Here is a 23,591-nt window from a genome sequence, read left to right as displayed (position 1 = left end):
GTCCGTGATGCTGTCACCTACACAAAACACGCTAAGCGTAAGTGGCCATGGACGTTCTCTTCAAGCTTACATCAGTAAAGAGTTGGAATAGAATTTATCTGCGCTTGTTTGTCCATATTCAGAACTACAAGCCTACAACGACCACACAAAATGCTGCAATCTTGTAACCAAACTTGGAAGTAGGGGTGCAAGTGATTTTGATTGATTCTCTTAATCAACTTTCTCTTTGAAAAAAATTACTACAAATTTGGTACGCCCACAATTCAAAAACGGAAAGAGTTGAGATAATAGACAATTGATCAATTAAAAGAACTAAATGCTCTTCACATTTATTCCGTCCACTAGCGTTCCTACGTCAAGCTTCCGTTCGTACCGCTAGGCACAGACCCTTCTACTTTTTTAAATGCATCTTTCGGAATCGGAATTTCGTCTGAGACAAAATTTAAAAGTTTCTGGATAAAATGTTCACGGTATATCTTTTTAGTAATTTTGAGTAAAAAAGTGTGTTGAAAACTCGAATATCTCAAAAAGTACATCTTACATTTTTTATAATTATACAAAAAAAAAACTGAAAAACTTTTGAAATATTATAAACCATGCACACTTTAAAATTGGCAAAATTCGAAGAACACAGACCGATAGTAAATTATTGTTTTGCAAACAGTGTATTTCCAAAACACTTCAACCAGAATATACCCTTAAAACTAGCCAAAGTACCTAGTAAACTATTGTGCGAATTACCTTCTACGAAAAATATACCGATTAGATTCAAACCCTCACTTCGTAGAATATCTCTTTTGTAAGTGAACCAATTCTCGATTTTTTTTAATACTGTGCTGTAAAAGGTTTATTGGCTAGCAAACAAGATTCCAAAAGCTTAAATATGAATATAGGGTGTCCCAGAATGACTAAACACGACTTTGGAACACCCCTGCTTGTTTCAGATGACGTTTAAACAGCTGATTATCAGGCTGAATCATTGTTAAATTTCGACCAACAGTTTTGTGTATCGCAAGTGACGGTTCTTTACATTTCCGTGACAATGCGATGCATTTCTCCGGATAAGCGCAAACAGATCGTGCACAAATGGTGTACTATCCCCAACATTTTTCTGAGTCAATTAGCGAAATTGGAAAGTGTAAGCATCGGAGCCATTCGAAACGCAATTCGGAAGTATGGTGATGAAGCACCTTTCCAGGACAAGCAAAAATCTGGACGTAAACCGAACCCTGTTGACCGAAATTTGGACCGGAAAATCGTGCAAGAAAAGTGCTTCGGTTAGAGACGTGGCTAAAAAAGTGGGATCCTCGAAGAGTAACGTCCAGCGGGTCATGACAAAAATGGGACTAAAGACGTATAAGAAGCAGAAGAATCCAAAGCGGAGTGAAAAACAAGCCGCATCTGTCAAACCAAGGGCTCGGATGTTATAAAACGAATTGCTGTGCGGAAAATCGGTGTGCGTGATTACGTTAAATTGGATTACAAAACTCTTCCTGGTGATCAGTACTACACCGTTCGTGATGGCAGAAGTGTTGACGATGCAGATAAGTCGATTTTTACTGAACAATTCGGTAAGCTGTGGTTTGGCAAGCCATTTGTGAGTGTGGTATGCTTTCCAAACCTTTTGTGACAAGGGATACAATGACAACCAATGTTTACGTGCGTGAGTGCTTAAACAAGCGCCTGTTACCCATTATCCGCAAACACGACGCCTCAGTACTGTTTTGGCCGGATTTGGCGTGGGTTCCTTACTTCAAGGACACGGTAACCTTGGTATAAACCCATCAAGGTCCAATTCGTACCCAAGGAGATGAGTCTGCCAAACTGTCCCAAGACCAGGTCAATCGAAGCTTTTTGAGCCCTGGCCAAAGAATATTTGCGGAGGCATTTAAAGGCAGTACATTCCGTTACAAAGTTTGTGAAATAATGGGAAAAAGTATCCAAAATTGTTGGAAAGGCATCTGTGCCTCACGAGTAGCGTGAGATCAAAAATCCGCTCCTTTTTTTTCTTTGGTTTGTTTTCCGTCGATCTTGTTTTCCATACTGAGTACCAAATCATTGGGGTGAACGGCAATCACGCTTACCACTACACCACTTGGCTTACAACTGATCGCTGATGTCCTTGAATACGAAATAAAAATCAAATTTGCTGTAAACAAAGTTACGTTATCGTTTTTTTAATCGTGCTTAGACATTCTGGGACACCCTATATTAACTATCAAATGCATTATTCCTGCATTTTTAGATTGAAAATAAAAAATCATGATCATTCCGTTGGGACAAATAGTGAGAATGACATTTTTAACGGCCCAATTATAAACATATGATACCTGCAAATTTCCGCAATAAAGAGGATTAAAGCCTTTCTTATTTACTTCCGTATGATTAAATTGGGATCCATACACAAGTTTACGTTATGAAGCTGAAATGCGCTAATGGATATTAATTTAAATATCAGGAATTTCATGGAAAAGCCATACTATTGATCAGGCTTCTTACAGCTAAAATACTATTTTTCGGTATTATGAAACAATGGGATACTATAATGATAATTTTTATATGTAAGATGAAGGAAGAGGTGGTTAAGTTTGTATATGACACATAAAATTTGTCATTTTTGCTTTCAGAAGGTCACAACTAGCGATTTTATGATCGCTGATTGCTCGCGTTGCTCATCGTTACAGCTAATCGCTATTGTGACCCTCTGAAAGCTAAATTGACATGTTTTATGTGTCATACACACACTTTACCTTCTGTTCTTGCATCTTGTAAATAAGAATTATCATTAAAATATCTCATAGCTTCATAAATCCGAAAAATAGCATTTTAGCTGTAATGAGCATTTGCAAGCTTGCTTTTGATGCCATTATGAGTAATCCATTAAAACATAATTTTCATCTCAATTAAGTGAAATTTATACCCTATTAAGCAATGAAACAAGCAATTCAATCTGTTTCGCTTTTGCCTTGAATAAAATTAATTCAAAAAAATTAAGCTAGTTATTTAGGTGTTTCAGAATCATTTTCGAATAATTCATTTGAAACATATGTGTACTGTTTTGGACCGACTGTTAACTCAAAACTCTATTTTATAAAAGACTATCATTGTACAATACTATACGTAATTTAATCAACATATTTCCATTAAGTACCAAACGGAAAATGTACTCGATATTTTTTAAATCAAAATAATGTATCTCGTATTCTATTTATTCATTTTGTAATATTGTTATTCTGTTGAAAAGGCTATTTTGTCAAATTTTCGTTAATATGTTGATTACGTTTTTATTCCTGTCGTATTGAGATTTTTAGCCAGTAATTAACATAATTATTTTTGTTATTGCACCATACAATCCAGATTATTATTTTCTGACAAAATTTTCCAGAAGCACTAGGATTTAGTTTAAAATTTGGTTTTGTAGCTTTCAACTAGATATTTGTATTAGCTTGCTGGGAAAGTATGCAAGTACAAATCAGTTTGATAATTCCAAAGCGGCTTGTCGTAAATTGAAAATCCAAAAATTGAACTAACAATCGTAATAATCACCATGTGACTTAGCCAATTAAACAATAAGAAGGGGAAATAATATCCTTTCCAACATTCATTGTTCGGAAAAACTCAAAAACTCAAATCTCATGCATGAGTCTATGCGCCTATGAGTTTTGCCTTGCAAAATTCGACGTCGCAAAAATCACCGATGAGTTTTCAGGTTCAAAAATTCATTGCTTTATATTTTGGCGTTATTCGTTGTTATTACTATTGTTTGTGCATCAGGGGTTGGAAAACTAACACAACATGCATACGCATGATATCAATTGACGTTTGAGTGGTTTTTATGAGATTAAAGCTGGAATGATTTTTCGGCGTTGTGAGTGTGAGTGCATGAGAATCTCAAGCGTGAATTTTGTTTGCCGCATTCGCACGCGAGTTTATTCTCGCAGGGAGGCTCAATGAATGAGATTTGAGAATGTTTTTCGAATGTTATACAAATATTAGAAATGTGTTAAAAATTACCGAAGATATTACAAAATAGAGAAAAATGTGGTTTCGGATTGATGCTCGAAGAGTTAAAAGGTCAACAGCTTAAATTATTGATCTGGAAATCAATGTCCTGAAATGTTCCTGATATCTCGTTACTAGGGTTTAAATGACTCAAAAATTTAAAGATGCAACGATTTGAACTTTTTGCTTAAGCATTTTTCCTTGGAACATAAATACAGCTGTATCAATGCCAAATTCATTGTAAACTCAAAATATTCTGTTGGGATTATATATCCTTCATTAAAGTTGTTACAATAAATGAATACATAGATCTTAATGCATTGTTTGCCAGCTCTTGTGATTATTGAAATATGAAATATCTCATTGTATTTGTCACACCATTATCTTTTTGTGTGTGGTAGTCACTTAAACACATTTGAGGTCATTCGTAGATTGTTCGGAAATGAGATTCATTAGTCCATTAAGAGGACGGTCCACTACAGGGACGGCTCCGGTTTAGTGTTGAACGCCAAAGTCACGAGTTCAAATCTCATCTCCGAACAGGTCAGGACTATAACAGAAAAATGAATATAATAATAAAAAGTGTAACTTATTGTTGAATGCAACTAAAACTGGACTATTCCAAAAATGCAAAAAAGTGTTTAAAAAATGCACGTCAACAACACTTATCACACTTTTTAATAAGAGGAAATGCGCTTATTTTCCAAGTTAGGTGAGAAATCTGGAATACATTATTTTTAAATGTGTTTCAATGTTACACAAGCAAAACCCATTAAAACACAAACTTCTCATTTCTTCAACACACCATGTTTTATCTTCACTTTCATTGTCGATATTTGTTCCACTGTTTGTATAACTAGTCTCACACAATTCTTCCTATGATCCACGTGTGCACTCTGCAACCAGGTAAAACAATTGTACGTTAATCCAAAAGTAGAAAATTAGGTTATGAACTCACTAGCAACTAACAAACTAACAAACTAACGCGAATTATATTAGTAAAAAATTGAATCATTCACAGGTAAATTACGTTTATGTATGATGTAACATCGTGATCGAAGCAGGATTCTAATAAAAACTGCACTGGAAGCACATTAGAACCGCATGGGCAGGTGGACTGCCACCCGTTGATGTACTACAACACGATAGCCGCGGTGAGAACTGACACTCGTATTCACGCCCGCTTTTCCTGGCCGTCCGTTTTGTTATGTTTGATGAGACTGGAGTCTACGAGTCTACTGGTTCAGCTGAACCATTTTCGATGCCATCCGTCTTAAAAATGTAGCGGCAAAGCATCGCTACATAAGTTTATGTAGCATTTTTCGTCCTTTCCTACCAGTGCGTACCTACCCATACATACACACTATACTAGCATGTTGATGCGGAGGCGAACAGTTTCTTCTTCTGCCATTGATGCGTGGGAATGCCAGCATAACTATTATATTCAGACTAAGTGTATTTTCCAATTAGTAATACTTCAATTTATCGACAAAATTCAGACGTAACAACATTTGAAAAAATATGTTTTCGGTAAGGTTTATGGTTTACAATTATTCCACAGTTCACAACAATCCGGCAGCACTGGTCATGCGCTTACTTTTTCGCCCGATGACGATCATGTTTTCAGCTTTCCGGCTCCTGTCGTCTCATGTGGCCGCATGGTGTTTGGTGGAAATTCATTCAGAGATGTTTTTGTTATTTGTGTTGTTTCTCTTGTTGCAGTTGCCAAAAAAATAGCACAAAATTGAAATACGACTCGCATGTCTTTTTCTCTCCTGCTATGGCGATCTGCCAATGCGTGGTTGTAGCCAGCATTATGGTAGACGAAGGATACGGAAAACATTTCGCTGGGTGGCTGGGCGGTCTTCCGCACAGCTCGAATAAGTTGACTTCTGTGCAGAGGAGGAAAAATCACGGTCGCTATCGGTAATTTTCATCCAAGGATAAACTAACGGCGGAAGGAAGCGACGGGTTTTACGGACCATTGGTAATTGTAAAGAACGCGTGTATGTAAGTATAAGTAGGTTGTTGCAACATTTGGGCGATAGGAGAATATCCTCACAGATTAAAATCAATCAATGCTTTATAGCACAATTATATGATTTGCAATTTTAGATTCAATGGCATTTTGGGTAAAAATTTAACATTGCATTCTTCTTGATGAAATCGGGCACTATGTGTTGAAGCTCCCGACAATTCTATTATTTTATTCACTTATTTACGCTCCCCAATGATAATGGTACTTTTGTTGGAAAAAAATCGTAGAGTTGTACCCATGTAAATTGGAGCTTTGTTGTCTTTTGCAAAGTTCAGTTCAAGCCGATAAGGTCTATCTTTTAACATAATTAGTATAGTTTTACAACGCACCGATCAGATGGCACTAAGTCTATCTTGTGACAGAAGCGGAAAATCTTCGGTGCAGTTGCATGTTTCAACTTTTCTGGCAACTCTTCCGAAGACGTCAAAATTACACATGCTAACAAATGTTTATGCTTTAGGCCACGAGAAAATATCATTCTACATTGCTACAATGCTATGTATAAATTACGTTTTTCAGAGTTTCCGTCATAAAAAAAAAAACATTTTTTGTAACACCCTTTGCTACCATATCAAGGGTGTGGTTCCAGGTTTCATGGCAAAGTATTTTTGAACCATTCTAACCAATGCAGATGAAATGTTTTAAACCACACAGATTATAAAACTGGAGAACCCAAACTATGCTCCAGCGGAACAAATTTGTTGGTACATTCACTTTTTACAAAAGTCGTGCGAATTTCATAAACTTAATTTCAGTTATTTTGGTAGAGAAATAGTGTATCATGCAAATTTATTTTTGAGTTGAAAGATTTAACAATAAGTTTTCTGCATTGACCCTATTTTCAGTACAAATCATAACTGAACAAACAATGTATGTACACATTGAAACTCAACAAATGTTAATGTGCATTAGGGTGGGTCAGGTTTGTATAGCAGGTTTCCCATATAATCGCAAAATCATTCTATCCCCCAGAATTTCGATCTTTCAAAAAACGGACCAACAATTGAAAAGGTAGTATCAACTTTTATAAACAAAACGTTGATTATTCTTTTCTCGCCAATCGAACGCAAACTACTAGCATCATTGGATAGGGTTTGGTAGGGATTGGTCAAGATTGGTTCCGCTATTTGACAGCTCAATTTGCTCCCGAGATTCTATCAGACTATGAATATTGCGACTGTAGTTCCCACTGCATTTTAGATTTGTATTAAGGTTTGGCCAAATTTGAACGAAATTGGTTGCGATTTGAATTAGCGGGAGAATTCTAAAGTTGATATGAAGAAATCTAAAAGAAAACTGCCAAACGGGAAAACTTCAAAAAATTGTAAAAATTTTCTCAAACCTGAGATTTAGATTGCGTAATCTAACAGCCATGGACCGAGTGAATTGGCGTAACATTGTGATGCAGGTGCAATCCTGAGGGATCCTGGTCTGATATAAGTAAGTAATCAACACTGTTCGGTAAAAATCAAGCATTTCAATTCATTAGTTTAAAGCTTCAAAACAAGAAAAACTTCACCACAACGGCAAGACTCAATTGTTTAAACAAGGCTGACAGTGTTTTGAAATTAAAAGTTATTGAAACAGCTTTTGAAATTAGGGTCAAAGTTTTACCGAACGTTCAGCTGTTGAAATTTCAGTGCAAAATTACCGAAGTCGGTAGTAATTTCTAAGTGTGCTAATAGGCAAAATAAAGTCCCCACCTAATCACATTTTTTTATAAATTTCTCTCATTTATTTGGTTCATATTAAAGTAAAAACTGTAGTCAGTTTTGATATCTGTGATGTTTCACTTCACTAATACAAAAAAAAAGAGTTTACTTTAAAAAAAAATCATGGGTCCAGAAAAGATAAATTAAATTAAAAGAAAAGCATTTTAATAATTATAATTAATGTGTCCTCCTTTGGCCTTCGGGACTTGATGCAGGCACTTCGGCATGCTATCGACCAAGTTATTTAGATGCTGTGGATCTAGCTCTTCCCATGCGTGCTCCAGGGTTTCAAAATAGTTATTTTTATTGGTAACACCAGTTTTGTCAACCCTGACATCGTGAACAAGCATGGGAAAATTCATTCACTCGTGCGAGCACCACATAATAAAAATAGCCATCACCTACACACAGATTGCCGAACGAGTGTAAATTATTCCAACCAAGTGACTCTGCAGGTCGACTCAGAACTGACAGCAGTTGAAGGAAAGAAGAATAAACTGAAAGACAGCCGAATAAATTCTCTACCGAGGGAGAACCAGATTGAATGCGTAAAATCCGAATGCTAACGATTTAAATAACCGATAGTTTTTGGCTCACTGATTTGAATCATTTGAATTGGCCACAGCAGTTTTACCAACAATCAATAAGAAACTAACGATTTAAAATTGGCTCACTACTTGACTAGCCTATTGGTCCCAAGCAAATCGATTAAAGTACCCCATTCTAGTATACAGTCCAGTACTACACTATGTTTGTTTTGATTCACTATTAAAGTTTGACAGATAAAATGAGGGGTTCGTGGATTTTCCAATGTTTCGAGGTGCATCGATTAGCTTGGGACCGAAGATAGTACCAGAGCTGAGCCAAAAAGTTGAGCTCGTTTCTTCGGGACCTTTTGGTCTTAGAGTTACCTCTATGGTTTTACGGTATTTGCTTGACGTTTATATTTATGTGTTACAGTATAACCTTTTTCTCCATATTAATAGCAATTTAAATGTGTCAATGTATGTTGTAAAGCTAGAAAATAAAAAGTGATTCTTTCTGCAAAATTCTCATTCAGCTCACTCAGCAGAATGCAATCGTAAAAGGTTCAGCATATAAAAAATAATAAGAGAGGAATGATTCACACTACTACACTCAGAATCATTCATGTTACGCTCAGTTGTCTGTTTTGCTCAATTCTGCGTTCATCGAAGAAAATAGAAGCAAAGCGAATACGGACGAAATCAGTGTGGCTCGCACAAGCTGCTGTTCGCTTCTGATGTTGTATGTATGTGAGTGAGTAGTAAATACAAAATGAAACGAATTTTCCCATGCTTGATCGTAAATCGCCAAAACATTCTCTATGGGGTTTATGTCCGGGCTTTATGGAGGCCATTCCAGTGGTTTGATCCGACAAGACCGAAGGAAAGACTAGGTTTTCTTGGCAGTATGCTTCAGGTCGTTGTCCTGCTGAACAAACGAACTTCAACTGAAGTCTCAAAACGTAGAATTTCCGTGTCTGGGGTCATACAAATTGTAATGTCTTAATTAAGAAGATGATTTCTATTGGACTCTTCACACGATATCGTTGGAATGTTCAAAATCATACCATAATGTGTTCAGAGTCGATGTTAGTATTGTCAATAATTTCTTTTACATAAGGCTTAACTGTTTAAAAATCGAAAAAAAAAAACGTTGCGGAGCCGAAAGTCTTACAATTTTTCAATAAATTAAAATACTATTCCGAACCAGTGCCAAAAAGTGATGTGTTCTTCTGATGACTAATAGGTGACCATTTATCGTGTATGGGAGGAGTCCCAAGTAACACAAAATCATAGGATTATGTTGAGTGCTCTTCTGACAGTCAAAAAAAAAGTCAACCAATGGTCATATAAACTGTTATAGTGTGTTTCTTCTTTAATTATTCCAACTGTTTTTCCTTCACCAGTGCCAGCCACTGGGCCTTGTGTTCTTCTATTATTTTGTACACGACTTTTCTGAACAGTATACGACTCCAATCTCTTAGATGTAAAACGATCCTTGAATACCAGTGGCTGCTGTTTCTGGGCATTGCTCGCTTTCTTTTCACAGTTCTCCTAGGCCATAGGGGTCTTCACGTCCATTTCTATTACTTCCTCCTCTAGCGCCTCAACGTTATTGTCACTTACCTTGTCGTTGTTGTCGAACGATGCTCCTCCTGCTACCGAAGCAGTGTACACGGTAAGAAACAAGTACGCAAAAGTAAGTTCTTTTCACTCTTCTCGGCACTATAGTGCAGGAACCCAAATGTTAGTAAAGTGGGTCAAAGTAGTTTTCATTTACTTGTGTGCAATTTTTATGGAATTTTCCACTCGCTTTCTACCCAAAAGTAAGTTAGTTGTACTTAAAAGTAGGTAAATATGATTATACTCAACGTTGGGTTCCCACACTTTGCTATCCCTGTTGGGTGGTTTTGCTCCTCCGTTTTTGACAACAGACAAAGGAGACAAACTAGTCAAAAGTAGGTAAAAGTAAAGTGGCCGTTGGGTTCTTTTTTTCTTACCGTGTACGTACTACCACCACTGTGCTCGTCGTCCTGTTTTTGTTCTGACTTTTCCAGTAGCTTCCGGACCTTACGCTTGTGGCTTGAGCCCATCCAGTGCCCCTCCTACATGCACAAGTAACATAGGCGTAGCCAGAGGTAGCAGGGGGGGAGTGACTGCCCCCCCTTCAACTCAGCAACACAAAGGCTTTCGGAGAAATGGCGTTCGGTGAAATGGCATTCGGCCAAATTTTCCATAGTAATTTTTTTTTTCGTTCCTCCCTAGCTCGAAACCTGGCTACGCCCTTGATAAGAAACACTTACTTTTGATCTCGTCACAGAAAATTTTCCGTTTCCGATTAAGGAGGCGTGGATGGAATCTGCTTCTCCACTTCCATATAAGAGGCTGTGCATAATAAAAACCCGTTACGTAACCTGTTTTAATTTTTATGGACCGTCGGCATACTAAATTCAGTGAATGTATCAGTAATATTCCCTTGAAATTTTTTCCATATAAGCCTCAGAACTATGTGCCGGAAAATTTAAGAATCCATCCAGATTAATCTTGAGAATCAGTTCATAATTATCTTTGTGTGCTAAATCATTTTTTTTACATTCGTTTATTTGTACAGTCGCACATGTTTATAAAACTCTAATTAGCCGATTTTTTGTTATAGGGCAACACTCCCGCAACGTTGATCTTTCTTCTGCTTTTTTCTCTTTAATCCTGTTAGATCTTGGTTAAACAGTTCCTTTGTCGTTAAGTAGGTCTAGTCTTTCCGGTAACCAAAATAACTACCTGCTGATCGTGACTTCCACTTGCTTATTCTCCTTTTATGTTCTCTTCAGTATCCGGTGCCATCACGTCGATTGTTATCCCTTCTTTAAGCACCTCAATTGCTTCCGCTGTCGCACCTTCGTTTACCACACCTGCGTACGAACTAGCATCCCAACTGCTAACACTCCGTTCTTTGTCCTGGTAATGCTTTCCTTCTTTTTGGTTTAGTTCTTCGTGTATTTGTTGCTTCTCTGGCTGCTTCCGGACCTTCCGCTTGGGGAAAGAATTAATTCCGTGCCCCGTCATCTTACACAGAAAACACACCTTTTGGTTCCCTTGATAGAATGCATTACCCTTCCAATTGAGGAAATGCAGCGATGTGGGTATTTCCTTTTTCACATTCATAAGTAGCCACCTACACCAGTGTCGAAGCACTGCTCTGCAGGGAATTTCTCCCGGATGACACGTTTAACATTATCGCATTTCCCCTACACTAACGCAAGATCTCTGTAAGGTACTTCATGTGGCAGATCACACACTCGCATACATTGAACATAATCTCCACATTCGTACCTCGACTGCATTTCCATTAGCATAATGATAATCAAGGTGGATCATTAGACCAAACGTCATTATGCCGAATGGGTCATTATGGCGAAATTTCTATAGTTGTTCACTTCTGCGTTGTTCCAATTTGAGGACATATTTGATGGAGTCCAAATATGGTGGACATGATGACCAACTTGCACTATCACTTCAATTTTTCCATAGTTCAAATCTTGGATGCTGCATAAACTTCACGCTTTGTAAATGCAACTCCATGTTCGCTGTACTGCAGCATACGTTGCGATCCATTTTCATATTGTTATTATTGGAGCTGATATTTGTGCTCATATGTTTTTAACTGAAGAAGAGATTGATCAGAAATAAGGCATAGAAATAATCAGCAGCAAATCAGAAAAAAAAGAAATTATATTGATGCATTGTTCCTCCAATATGTTAAAAACCATTATGTCCTATTGTCGCAAAATACTCGACCACTCGTTGAAACACGGGAAAAATCTGATAAGAATAATCTTATACTAGATTTACAGAATGAAAAATTTGTTATGAAAAATCAGAAGCTAAATATTCAGCATCTGAAAATGTTCCTATTTGCGATATCTCTCGAATATGTTTAAAGTTTTAGTTCTTAAAACATTTTCCAAGCCTTTGATCTTCACATTTTATAAATGTTTTAATTGGAACTCTTCATATTAAAAAAAAACAGATTGATTACCTTAGAATAAGATTGATAAAATTATCAAAGACACTAAACTATGAAAAATATGCCCAAAGATTTATTTTCTTAATGTGTGATTTTTATATTCTTTGAAAGATTCTGAATAATTGGCATTTTTTCAAAATCATTTCATGAATTAGTTTATGTATTTCCCATCTTAAACAGATACACAGGGATTTTTTTCGAAGTACCAGAGTTTTAAAAATTGTTCCAATGAATACTCTAAGTTTCTTCTTTTACTTTTCAAAATTTGGCCTAATGCCCATTCATCCTAAAGGCTTTCGGCCTAATAACACATTTGGCGAAATGAAGTTCGTAATGAAGTTCGGCCTAATGACACATTTGGCGTAATTGAAGCCTAATGGCGATACACCAACCCCCCGCATTCGACGTGATTCTGGATTGCCTTTCCAACATCATAATGGAAAATTAAATGCACAGGGTTATGCAGCAATGCATCGACTCTTCGGACTTTAACTTTACGAAAAGGGATTTTTCCCAGGATAGCTGTATCCTGTATGGTGCTTTCATCTGGATGGGATGAGAAGCGTTTTACGACAATTTCTCAAACCTCATGTAGACGCATCCAACCAAGCCCAAAACAATACCGATAAATTTTGAACCAGCAATCAAATTTTGAGAAATTTTAATGACATCCTAAAAAATTACAGCTCATTGAACTTTTTCTGACAGAAAAAAAAAATGTATAAATTTAGAAGTCATCTGTTTTAGAAACATTCAATTTTGTGTCAATGTATGTAGAACACAGAAATAACTATTTTTTTACCATTCCATAATTTTTTCATCAATTTTGTATTTGTTTTCCAAACAACTCAGAAACAGCATGAACTATGACGATTCCAGAAGAGTTTTTTTTACAAGACTGACAACTTTTCCGACAACGTCTCCACAATGTCAGAGGAAAAAATAGATTTTGGCGCCATGTATGCGGGTGAGTTTCGAATTATCTGTTTAAGAAGCCATTCAATAAATACGTAAGCACTATGGTGGGAGGGGTTTTAGACATTTTCTTACGTTATCTTACATGAGAGGCAACGTGAGCATGAACAAGTCTTTTAAAGACCATTCAAATATTCGATGTAAGATCATGCAAGGGGGTGGGTTTGTTAAATATTACTAAGTCTTAAAATGGGAAAAGATGCACAGTTCGAAAAAGTAGTGTCAATTTCTGTTCAATATGATGCACATAAATGGAGCGTCACATATCATATATGTTTACATTATATATCATGTAAAGTTCTAACACATTTCAAGCAATGTAGCAAATATTGTATACAAAAGCCCATCTTTGTAAACAACATTATTTGCAAGTTGCTCGGTTGCGTGAAATGAAATATAAGTCTCCGGGAATTAATGTTTACATCACAATTAGAATTCAGAATTTTTATCTGTGTGGGTTTATCCCAAAAAAAAGTGCTTACGTAACTATTGCATGATCTCTTGTGTCAGATGGTTTTTGTTAGAAAACACCAAGCCTCGAAAATGCTTTGTTTTGTCGTCTAAATTGCATTTCTGACCCACTGTTCATAGATTCCCAAAGTAATTCGAATTAACTCCTTTCATATCCTAAACCGTAACTAGTATTTATGCCTGCCAGGTTTTGATGGTAAATTTGTTGGAGGATATTCAATGCGTTACGTTGAAAAACGGTAGCTGTGATCTTCTTCCAAAAAAACTCCTCATAAATTCGATACGCAGGCTGAAAATGTAAAATAAATTCTTATTCCACTCCAAGATTACCATGTCAAGATTAATGAAATTCAGAAAAATAAATCAACGATGTGCAACCAAACTTAGGGTGTCTAAGTTTGGTTGCACATCGTTGATTTATTTTCCTGGTGTTTGTACTATAAAGTCGAGAATAGTTTTTGTTACAAATTTGTGATAAATATGTTCGTCCCTCAGTTCAATTGAGCTTAAGCTATCATATAATGCAAGTGCATTCGAAAAACGTTGAAAAACAGGATGATTTAAAATACTCAAAAAATAAAGCCTAGAATCTTAACCTCCTTGTGTGACGCAGGCACTTGAACATTGATTTTCCCATTAGATACGTTGTTCACTCCATTAGCCCCTACAAAAATTCTTTCGCCTCGTTGGGAGGGCACGGTTTTGATGATACTCCATTCATTCAATCATTGTACTATATCCTTTTGCGAGACAGACGCCAATTTTAGCATGAATCATCCCACTACTACGTTGCAGAAGAAAGATCCACAAGAAAGAATGGATAAAAACATTTACAATGACTAATAAAAGTTCAAATCTATCATCTGCCCAATCCAGTTGGGCGATTCCATAGTGAACGTCACAACCAGAATAGAATGATGAAATGAGCTGAAGTTGATGTCGCGACATTTCAAATATGTTAACTAATCCCTTAGAATGAGGAATAAAAAAATACTGCCTTTATTGTTGGCCGCAGTGAGTTGGTAAACTCTCCGTGCAACGTTCTGAGAAGCATGTCAAATGGTGTATTAGCTGTTTGTTCTAGTTCAATATTAAAATAATAATGCAAGCCAGGGAAACCTCTCTATGGAATGAGTTACGCTATAGCCATTCTGCATAATTTATGTTGCAGTGCTGTATACGTTGGATAATAGTATAAGGATCTTTGAAAAGCGATAAGGATATGTATCTGACAGAGGTAAAAATTGATACAAATGGCTGTTATGTTTGGGATCACATTCCAAACGACAGGTAGAAAAATTTATTACTGTCCATGCAATTAGGGAAGAACGTACCAAATTCATCAATACATATTACGTGCTGATTGGACTCATGAGACATTACATTTGGGAAAGGAAAAATTCTGGTCAACAAATACGAACTTCAGATGTATGTACAAGGAAAGCTAAAACATTGTTTGAATAATGTCATTCGAAATGCAATCCTGATTCTAATATCACCAGAGTGCAGTCAGTAATGATTGTAGTTTGGATAAATTATAATTCTCGTCCTCGGTCGACTCACTGGCTGTCACCACCATCAACGAGTGATTATATCCGACTGGCAAACAATGGTGCTGCTCCTTTGAGATTCAATTATGAAACGTGCGGCTTTGTCGTTGTTTGGTCACCCGTCATTACAGAATGTGTAGCGTGGTATGCCAGTTTTTGCGGTTGTGTGGAGCCGAAAATCTGTACACAGTTGCCGTGTTGAAAAGAGAAAACATTTTAATTAAGGGGTAATAGAACACCTCAGTTCAACCGATGATAAATTGGGCGCTAGACGTCGAGGTAACTGAACTGATGCTAGGTATCTGTTATTCGTATTCCACCCATTTTACCTCTGTGAGATGTGGTAAACAGATATGGTTTCAATGATAACATAATACTGAGCTAATTAGAATTTTTACATATATGTTCAAATCGCTTCTTTACAGTATGAAATTCAACACTATACCTAATACATAATAAAATTTATAAATCTAGATCATTTAAATTTATTGTGTTTGTTTATCCCTTATCTTTGATAAATTTTGTTATATTTTTTTGTTTTGACAGTTCAAAATGAAACATGAAGTGAGATTTTAGAAAAAAAAACACATATTTTTGTTTTGATGAATTCCTTTTGACTAAACACTAATGGGAAATCAGAATTCTAAATCGTGTATGTTCGAGGCATGATTTAAGATCTCAAAAATTATAGTTTCACCAAACTAATCAAAGAATTATTTCAAGTTATCATTAAACTTGTATTTTATTTTTATTTTTAACCAGATGATCACTTAGGAGATACGTTTCCGAGCTAGTTTCTGTGTATCCATGACAGATGCCAATTATTAATTCAGAGAAAAATTAGCATTTGGCGTAACTGCGTTGTATTTTTTCTACCAATTGAATTGCTGCAAAACTTTGTAAAAATTAAGTTCAATGATTATTTGATCTAGCTCATTGGTAATTTTAGTAAATTAGTATAGACATGCTTAATCATGATTAAATAATACCCATGTACTGGAGATAAGTCAATTTCGAATCTTGTTTAAGCATGTTAAAACTTGTTGTGGTACCAAAATAAATAATTAGTTAATTAAAATAATCATTTCATTTGATTTTTGCGAAGATTTGAGGCAATCCAATTGGTAGAAGTTATAGGGGAAATGGCTCTAATGCTGGCCTATGGATCTAAGATTGGGCCCATCCCTAAAAATCAGCTATTTATCAATTTTATCTAGATGAACGCGTGGGACGGTACTAATTAATATTTTTGGTCGCTATTTAAAAATTAGTCGATTGCTGAATTTATTTAGGGGCATTTAGGCCGACATTAGATCCATTTCCCCTATATTTTTTTTTTATCTAGTTCGTTTATTTGGAAGGCTCAATCGCGTTAGCTTTACGGAGCCGATAATTCATTGTTCACTGTGTGTAACAAAATTCACTTAATTCTATGTCTAGTAGGAGTTGGGCCGATTACTCGCGGCTTACTCGAGGTTAGAAGGGTACATTTTCGAAGGATAGGATCAGGGGAGGAGCTTGGGGTAGGGTTTCGTTGTCTCATCAGAGCGTTGTCGCCAGTATGAACGGTAGTGCTGTTCTAGCTTCGTCCGGAGTTTGACCGGCTATGGTGGGTGACCAGTGGGCGACGATGAGACTCATCGAGACGGGGGGACAAGACAAACAAAAACTAATAAAGAGAGACAAAAGACAAAAGGAATTAAATTCTTATACTAGACATTTGAAGAAAGACATAAACGGACTGCATATAGCAGAGATCACGGGTTGCCAACACGTCTCTGATAGGAACATAGGGTTGTCTTCCTTGGGCCTCGAGGGTATTCAAAAGTCGCTCTCTGGCGGCGTCATTATCCGTACATTGCCAAACTGCGTGTTCGATGTCATCGTAATTTCCCCTATAATAATTGATTGTAACTGACATGGATACACAGAAACTAGCTCGTCAACGCCTAAATGTATGTATCTTCTAAGTGATCATCGATGATCAACCATTGTTTTTTTTTTTGTAGGGGAAATGGATGTAATTTAGGCCTAACTGCCCCTGGTAGCGACCAAAAATATCCATTAGTATACTCCCAACGCGTTCATCTAGATAAAATTAATAAATACCAGATTTTTAGCAATGGGCCTAATCTTAGATCCATCACTTTGAAAAATTAGGCGTGAGTAAAAATGGCCGAATTGAAAGCATGAACAATTACGTGAAGTTTAATGAGTCCTTTTTTGAAAAGAGTCCCGCTGGAAGCGACGAATATATGCAACATGTCAAAACATGATGTGGAAGTCGTGTGGCGTTCGTTGACATGATGTTTTTTTGTATGATGGCACAGCACCGCCCCACCAGTGGGCGCCCAGCCTAATGGCTTAGACTTGTAATGTGAGTGAGCTGATGAGCTGCGGTTCCTAAAAAAAATAACCACGAGATATCAGCTCACTATAGCTCGTGAGTGGATCGCCCATCTCTAGCCAGGGATATAAATCGGTAGAGCAAGGTGGGCAAAAGTTAGTGTTGAGATTTTCTAAAATAAAACTTAGTTTTTCGACACATATTTGGAAGGTCTTTTAAAGCCAAAATGTGCCAGCACCGGTGGTGTAGTGGTAAGCGTGACTGTTTTCTAACACCCCAATGGGGCTGGGTTCAATCCCAGCCGAGGTCGATGGGATTTTTCTGAGGCATAAAAATCTCTGGTCACGTCTTCCTTCGGAAGGGAAGTAAAACCGTTAGTCCCAGCCCATGTATGTTGAATGGGTGCGATACCCTACGCAGGTGTGGAAGCTGCGTTCCTGCACATTCGATTGCCGTCAATAGATGGCAATCGATGTCCGTCGGTGATTGGCACTAGATTGCGGAACAGAGACCGACGTTAAATAAAGGAAGAAAAAAAAGCTCAAATGTGACCAAAAATTAAAAAAATGGTGATAAAGGGTGTCCACGATGAAATTGCCACACACAAAATTGATTCGCAAAATTCGAATTTTCATCCGATTGCCATCAAATTTTCAGGGATTGAGAAATAACTATTAAACTTCATTTTACTATTTTACTCGTATTTTATTTACAGTCCATACGCAAATGCCCGCACCTTGGCCTTAACCCCAGCCATAAGATTCTGCACAACCTGTGAATCAACCGTTTTTTGCATGTAAACCCATACTTTCTTCAGTTCCTCGACTGTCTTCACTACCTTAGGTCGTTTAAGAAGGTGCTGCTTCATAATCACCCAGTACTTCTCGATGGGGCGGAGCTCCGGAGTGTTGGGAGGGTTGAACATTTTCGGCACGAAATTGGCCTTATTGTCCGCATACCACTTCAGCACGTCCTTGGAGTAGTGGCATGAGGCCAAATCCGGCCAGAAGATTGTTGGTACGTTGTGGGCCTTCAGGAGAGGAAGCAGCCGCTTCTGGAGGCACTCTTTTATGTACACCTGTCCGTTCATCGTGTCCTGGGCCACGAAAGGTGCACTCCGCTTCCCGCACGTGCAGATGGCTTGCCAAACCAGGAATTTCTTCGCAAATTTGGACATCTTCTGAGTGCGGACATGCTCCGGACCGCTGAACTTATCCTTGGCCGTGAAAAACAGGTTGCCGGGGATCTGTTTGAAGTCGGCCTTCACATATGTTTCGTCGTCCATGATGCAGCATTCAACTTTCGTCAGCATGTTGAGGTACAACTTCCTGGCACGGGTTTTGGCGGACTTGTTCTGCTTCTCGTCGCGATTAGGGACCTTTTGTACCTTGAACGTTCGAAGCCCAGCCTTAGTTTTGGCCTTCTGGACAAAACTTCGGCTTAGGTGCAGCTTCTTAGCCACATCCCTAACGGAGGCGTTCGGATTTCGGTTGAAGGCCCCAACTACGCGGTTGTGATTTTTGGTGTTGATCGGAATACTTTTTCCTTCACTTCTGGGCTTCCGATCGGTGGTCAACCGTTCCTCGAATCGCTTAATCACTCGCGACACCGTGGAATTCGTGATTCTCAACGTTTTAGCGATGGAACGATGCGAGAGATCCTTGTTCTCGTGATGAATGCGCAAGATTTTATCACGCACGAGCTGTTCTTTCGACTCCATTTCCGCGAGTTTTGATCACAGGACTTTAAAACTTGCAGGATGTAAATAATGCACTATGAACTAAATCCACCCAAATTTTCATTAAATTCTACCCAACGGTTAAAAAGTTAGAGCAATTTCATAGTGTGGCAATTTCATCGTGGACACCCTTTATTTCAAAGAGTTACCGGCAAGTTTGTTTTGAGATGAAAAATTGTATCATTTGAACAAACTTTACAACTTTACTTTACCCCATAAAACTTGAGACCTATTTGCCTTTTTGAACTTTTTTAAAGTTCATCACATGCGAACCTTTTGTATTTGTAATAATGACCCGATTTTGTCAGCCGCTTTTTAAAAATATTTTCCAATATTCTACCCATGCGCTTTTTCAGTGGTCTTATTGCACCAAAGTATACCTTCCACATTCATTTTAAAGATGAATGAGAAAGATTATGATAACATGCGCATCATATAATGGTACCAATAAGATATTCAATGCTTTCCAAACTATTCTGGGGCTAAGATCTTCACGTTCTACAGGCACAATATGGTCTTGGGCAAAGTCCCGAAAATCTTTTTGAATCCATGAAGTTCATAACAGCCTCCTGGCAAAATGCACATCATGGAATGGTATCAATAAGACATTTAATGCTTTCCAAACTACTCTGGAGTTAAGATCATGAAGATCCCACCTTAATGAAGTCTTGAACAATATCCAGAAAATCTTTATGAGTCTGTGATTTTGTTGTTCTTGTTGTTCTTTATTATTGACATTTTACATCCTGCGGATGCATTCATGTCATTGAGTCCGTTATGTTCAAGAAAGCCTTTTGACAATATGCACATCATCGAATGGTATAAATAAGATATTTAATGCTCTCCAAAGTATTCTGGAGCTAAGATCTTGAAGTTCTACAGGCTGAATGTAGTCGTGAACAAGGTCCTGAAATTCTGTTTGAATCCGTGAAGCCTCTTGACTCTTAAGGCCCACGCACATTAGATCCGGATCGGACGCGTTGCGGCAAAGTGACAGCTAAATCTATTGTTTAACTGTCAAATTAACGTCAACGCAATGCAAACGGATCTAATGTGGGCGGCCCTTTAGTGTTCTTTGAGCACTTCCACAGTTGTTAGTTGAGAGTTTTCTAAGCCTGCACTATTTTTTCAATAGTATGATTGTGTGGCAAGTACAATCATGCTCTATGCCCGGGGAAGTCGATTTTGTTTTCCTTGGTTTGTTATCCGTCGAGCTTGTTTTCCGTACTTAGTACCAATGCTACCGACGCCAGGGAGACAGCTCAAACACCTGCACCTATCGACCCATTAACTCATGAACCGGGGACCAACGAATTTACTTCCCTTCCGAAGAAAGGCGTGATCAGAGATCCCGGCGGTGCTGACTGGGATTGAACCCAGGCCGTTTGGGGTACGAGACAATCACGCTGCTAAATCGATAAAATGTCAAACCCGAAAATTCCTGAGCTGGACCGGTAATCGAACTTTGCCACCTCCAGCATGGTTTTGCTTTATAGCTGTGCCTTTACCGACTGAGGCCCAAGATCTTAAAATTCTACAGGCTCAATGAAGTCTAGAACAATGTCTTGACAATCTTTATGAGCCCGTGAGCTCAAGAGAGTTTTTTGATAACATAAACACCATGGAATAGAATGTGTCCAGCTTTATGCCATGATGACTTACAAAAAAAAATGTTGCACGTAAATTTGCTATAGAAAATTAGAAAAATGTGATTTATTTAGATTTCCAATATTTTTAGAAACATCGAAACGTAATTATTTTTTTCGGAGCGGTAAACTTCCCCATATAAACTCAATGGGTTAGAGAATAGCCAGGAAATAGAGAAGGTTAGTCGGAACTTTCCTCTATTCAAGAAGCTCCAGTTAAAAAAAAATAGATTTTCAGTCGTCATTTTTGTACCTAATAAGTAAACATTCCATGTTTAGCAAACTTCGTTAATTATAATTTCTGAGTTTTTTTTCCCCGTGTCGTGGACATTTACCACTGCGACCAGTGTTTTGATCTATTGTGGTGTATCCTCTTTTTACTGTTTGTCGTGTGTTTTGATGATCAACCACTATGTAGAGTGGTCTTCATCATTGATCATCGGCATTATCCCAATATGGAATTGCACTTCGAATGAAGCTTACAACTTTATTGGGTGTACTGGTCCAAATTTCTCCAGGTACGGTGAGTCCTTTATCAAGAAATCTGCATCGTTTATTAAATAGTGCAGCGCAATCACACAATAAATGTTCAGAGCTTTCGCTCTCCAAATTACAAAAGAGACATTTATCGTCGCTAAGCTTTCCAAATTTTTTAAAATGATATTTACCAGGACAATGTCCTGTTATTAATCCAGTGTAGGTGCTTAAATCCTTTTTGGAAAGATTGAGTAACCTTTGCGTACTCAAAACGTTGGGCTTAATGAATCGTTTAGATTGCCGGACTGTTGAGGTATTATTCCAATTGGATTGTACCTTGCTTTTTTCCCAGTTCTTTAATTCCATTTTCAGATTAGAAGGCGATAGACCAATAAACGGTTCGGGACCAATAAATTGCTGGAATGAGCCAAGCTTTGCTAATTGATCAGCTTTTTCATTTCCTTCAATGCCGCAATGACCAGGAACCCAATATAGATTTACCTTGTTACGACAGGACAATTTCTGAAGTTGATTATAGCATTCCCACACTAACTTTGAAGTGTAGATCATTGATTTAAGGGCATTCAATGCTGCTTGACTGTCCGAAAAATGCATATATTTCTTTTTAAACATATTTCTACACATTCTAGAATCACAAATATCTCTGCTTGGAATACTGTTGGCCATTTACCCATTGCTACATAACAGTTAATTCCGGGACCTGATTTCTGAGTTACTCAGCCATCAACTCATAGCATTTGCATATTTAAACCGAAAGTATTTCTAAAAAGTACTGACTTGTTGTCTCGTTAAATTAATCGTTTCTGTAATATTTGATAGTTCTCAAGAGTCCCTTAACTACCGAGTACTCAGTATCTGTTGAAATTAACGGAACGGTCGCCGAATGCTAAGCTGTTCTAATCTCGTCAAAAAAAAAAAATTAGGAAAAAAAGTTCGCGGGTATACAGTATAAGTATTTCTAAATAAAACATTACCATGATTAATAATAGATGATAAAACATTCTAGATCGATAGAATAGAGGATAACGGCGCCGGTGGTGTAGTGGTAAGCGTGATTACCTCTCACCCCAGCAGGCCTGGGTTCAATACCAGTCGGCGCCGCCGGGATGTTCTGAGGCATAACATCTCTGATCACGCCTTCCTTCGGATGGGAAGTAAAGCAGTTGGTCCCCGGTTCATGAGTTGATGGGTCGATAGGTAGGGTCCAGGTGTGGGAGCTGCCTTCATGGCACGTCGGTAGCATTGGTGCTCAGCACGGAAAACAAGATCGACGGAAAAAACAAACCAAAGAAAAAAAAAAAAGAATAGAGGATTGCCAGCTCAAATCAGCAAATATAAAAGCCATTTTTATCCCGAACCTTTTAAATTTGAACGAAGCTTTGCAAATGTGGTGGTTGATACAGGACTTAAGTAAAATTTGTCTGAACTTTACGTTTTAGTACTATTGGTAATATCAGAACTGGCATCGAAATCTAAACGTTTAAAAACATCCAAGCTTGTAAAAATCCAAACTCTTGCTAGGTTTTTTTAAACAGATTTGTTTTACGCGGTACTTAAAACCTGATTAAATGAATACCTGAGTTAATAGTGTTTTCAAATTAAGATTTAAAAAAATTAAACCCGTTATTACATACGCGACTATAAACAAATTATCCGGAACAATTGACAATTAATTTTTATGGAAAATGCCATCTAGGGTTGGTACGCAAAGTTTTAAATTCAAATCGAAGAGAGTCAGGTCCTACCGATTTGTAGCGTGGAAATGCTCAAAGCAGATAGAAATTTCAATCACGAAAATAAAGATTATCATGTAGCTTAGCTGTCTAAAAAACTACTTATTCTGCAGCAAGAAGTGTCTGTAAGTTTGTGAACTTCGTGTTCATGTTGTTAGCAGCGTCCTCAATCGATTAAGCGGTTTGTCTGTGTGTGGAACAATGTGAGGTTTCAATACACTAATTGTACTCAACAAAAAATAAGATTTTTTACAAGACATGTAAACCAAAACCATTTTAGAATTACATCGCTTTAAACTATGTTTTAATTTAATTTTGCATTAAAATCATGCA

The 23,591-nt window shown here is 37.4% G+C and overlaps 1 protein-coding gene across 2 annotated transcripts in view; it reads right to left on the bottom strand.

Annotated features, from left to right (window-relative positions):
* FMRFa (FMRFamide) overlaps positions 1 to 23,591 on the bottom strand; it is a 45,269-nt gene that overhangs the window by 12,807 nt on the left and 8,871 nt on the right. Inside the window, exon 1 of one of the 2 annotated variants that reach the window (XM_065221612.1) lies at positions 5,033 to 5,264. The exons of the other annotated variant lie outside the window; for it this stretch is intronic. The gene's annotated coding sequence lies outside the window, so the exon portion shown is untranslated. Of the gene's footprint in view, positions 1 to 5,032; positions 5,265 to 23,591 lie in introns of those variants that run through there. 2 annotated transcript variants of the gene reach the window in all.

This window comes from Ochlerotatus camptorhynchus, unplaced genomic scaffold, assembly GCF_037179485.1.
Source record: "Ochlerotatus camptorhynchus isolate MF236.1 unplaced genomic scaffold, CSIRO-AGI_Acam_v1.1 ptg000146l, whole genome shotgun sequence".
NCBI classification, from domain to species: domain Eukaryota; kingdom Metazoa; phylum Arthropoda; class Insecta; order Diptera; family Culicidae; genus Ochlerotatus; species Ochlerotatus camptorhynchus.
The sequence above is the reverse complement of the archived record's forward strand: the minus strand, read 5'-3'. Positions and strand labels throughout refer to the sequence as shown.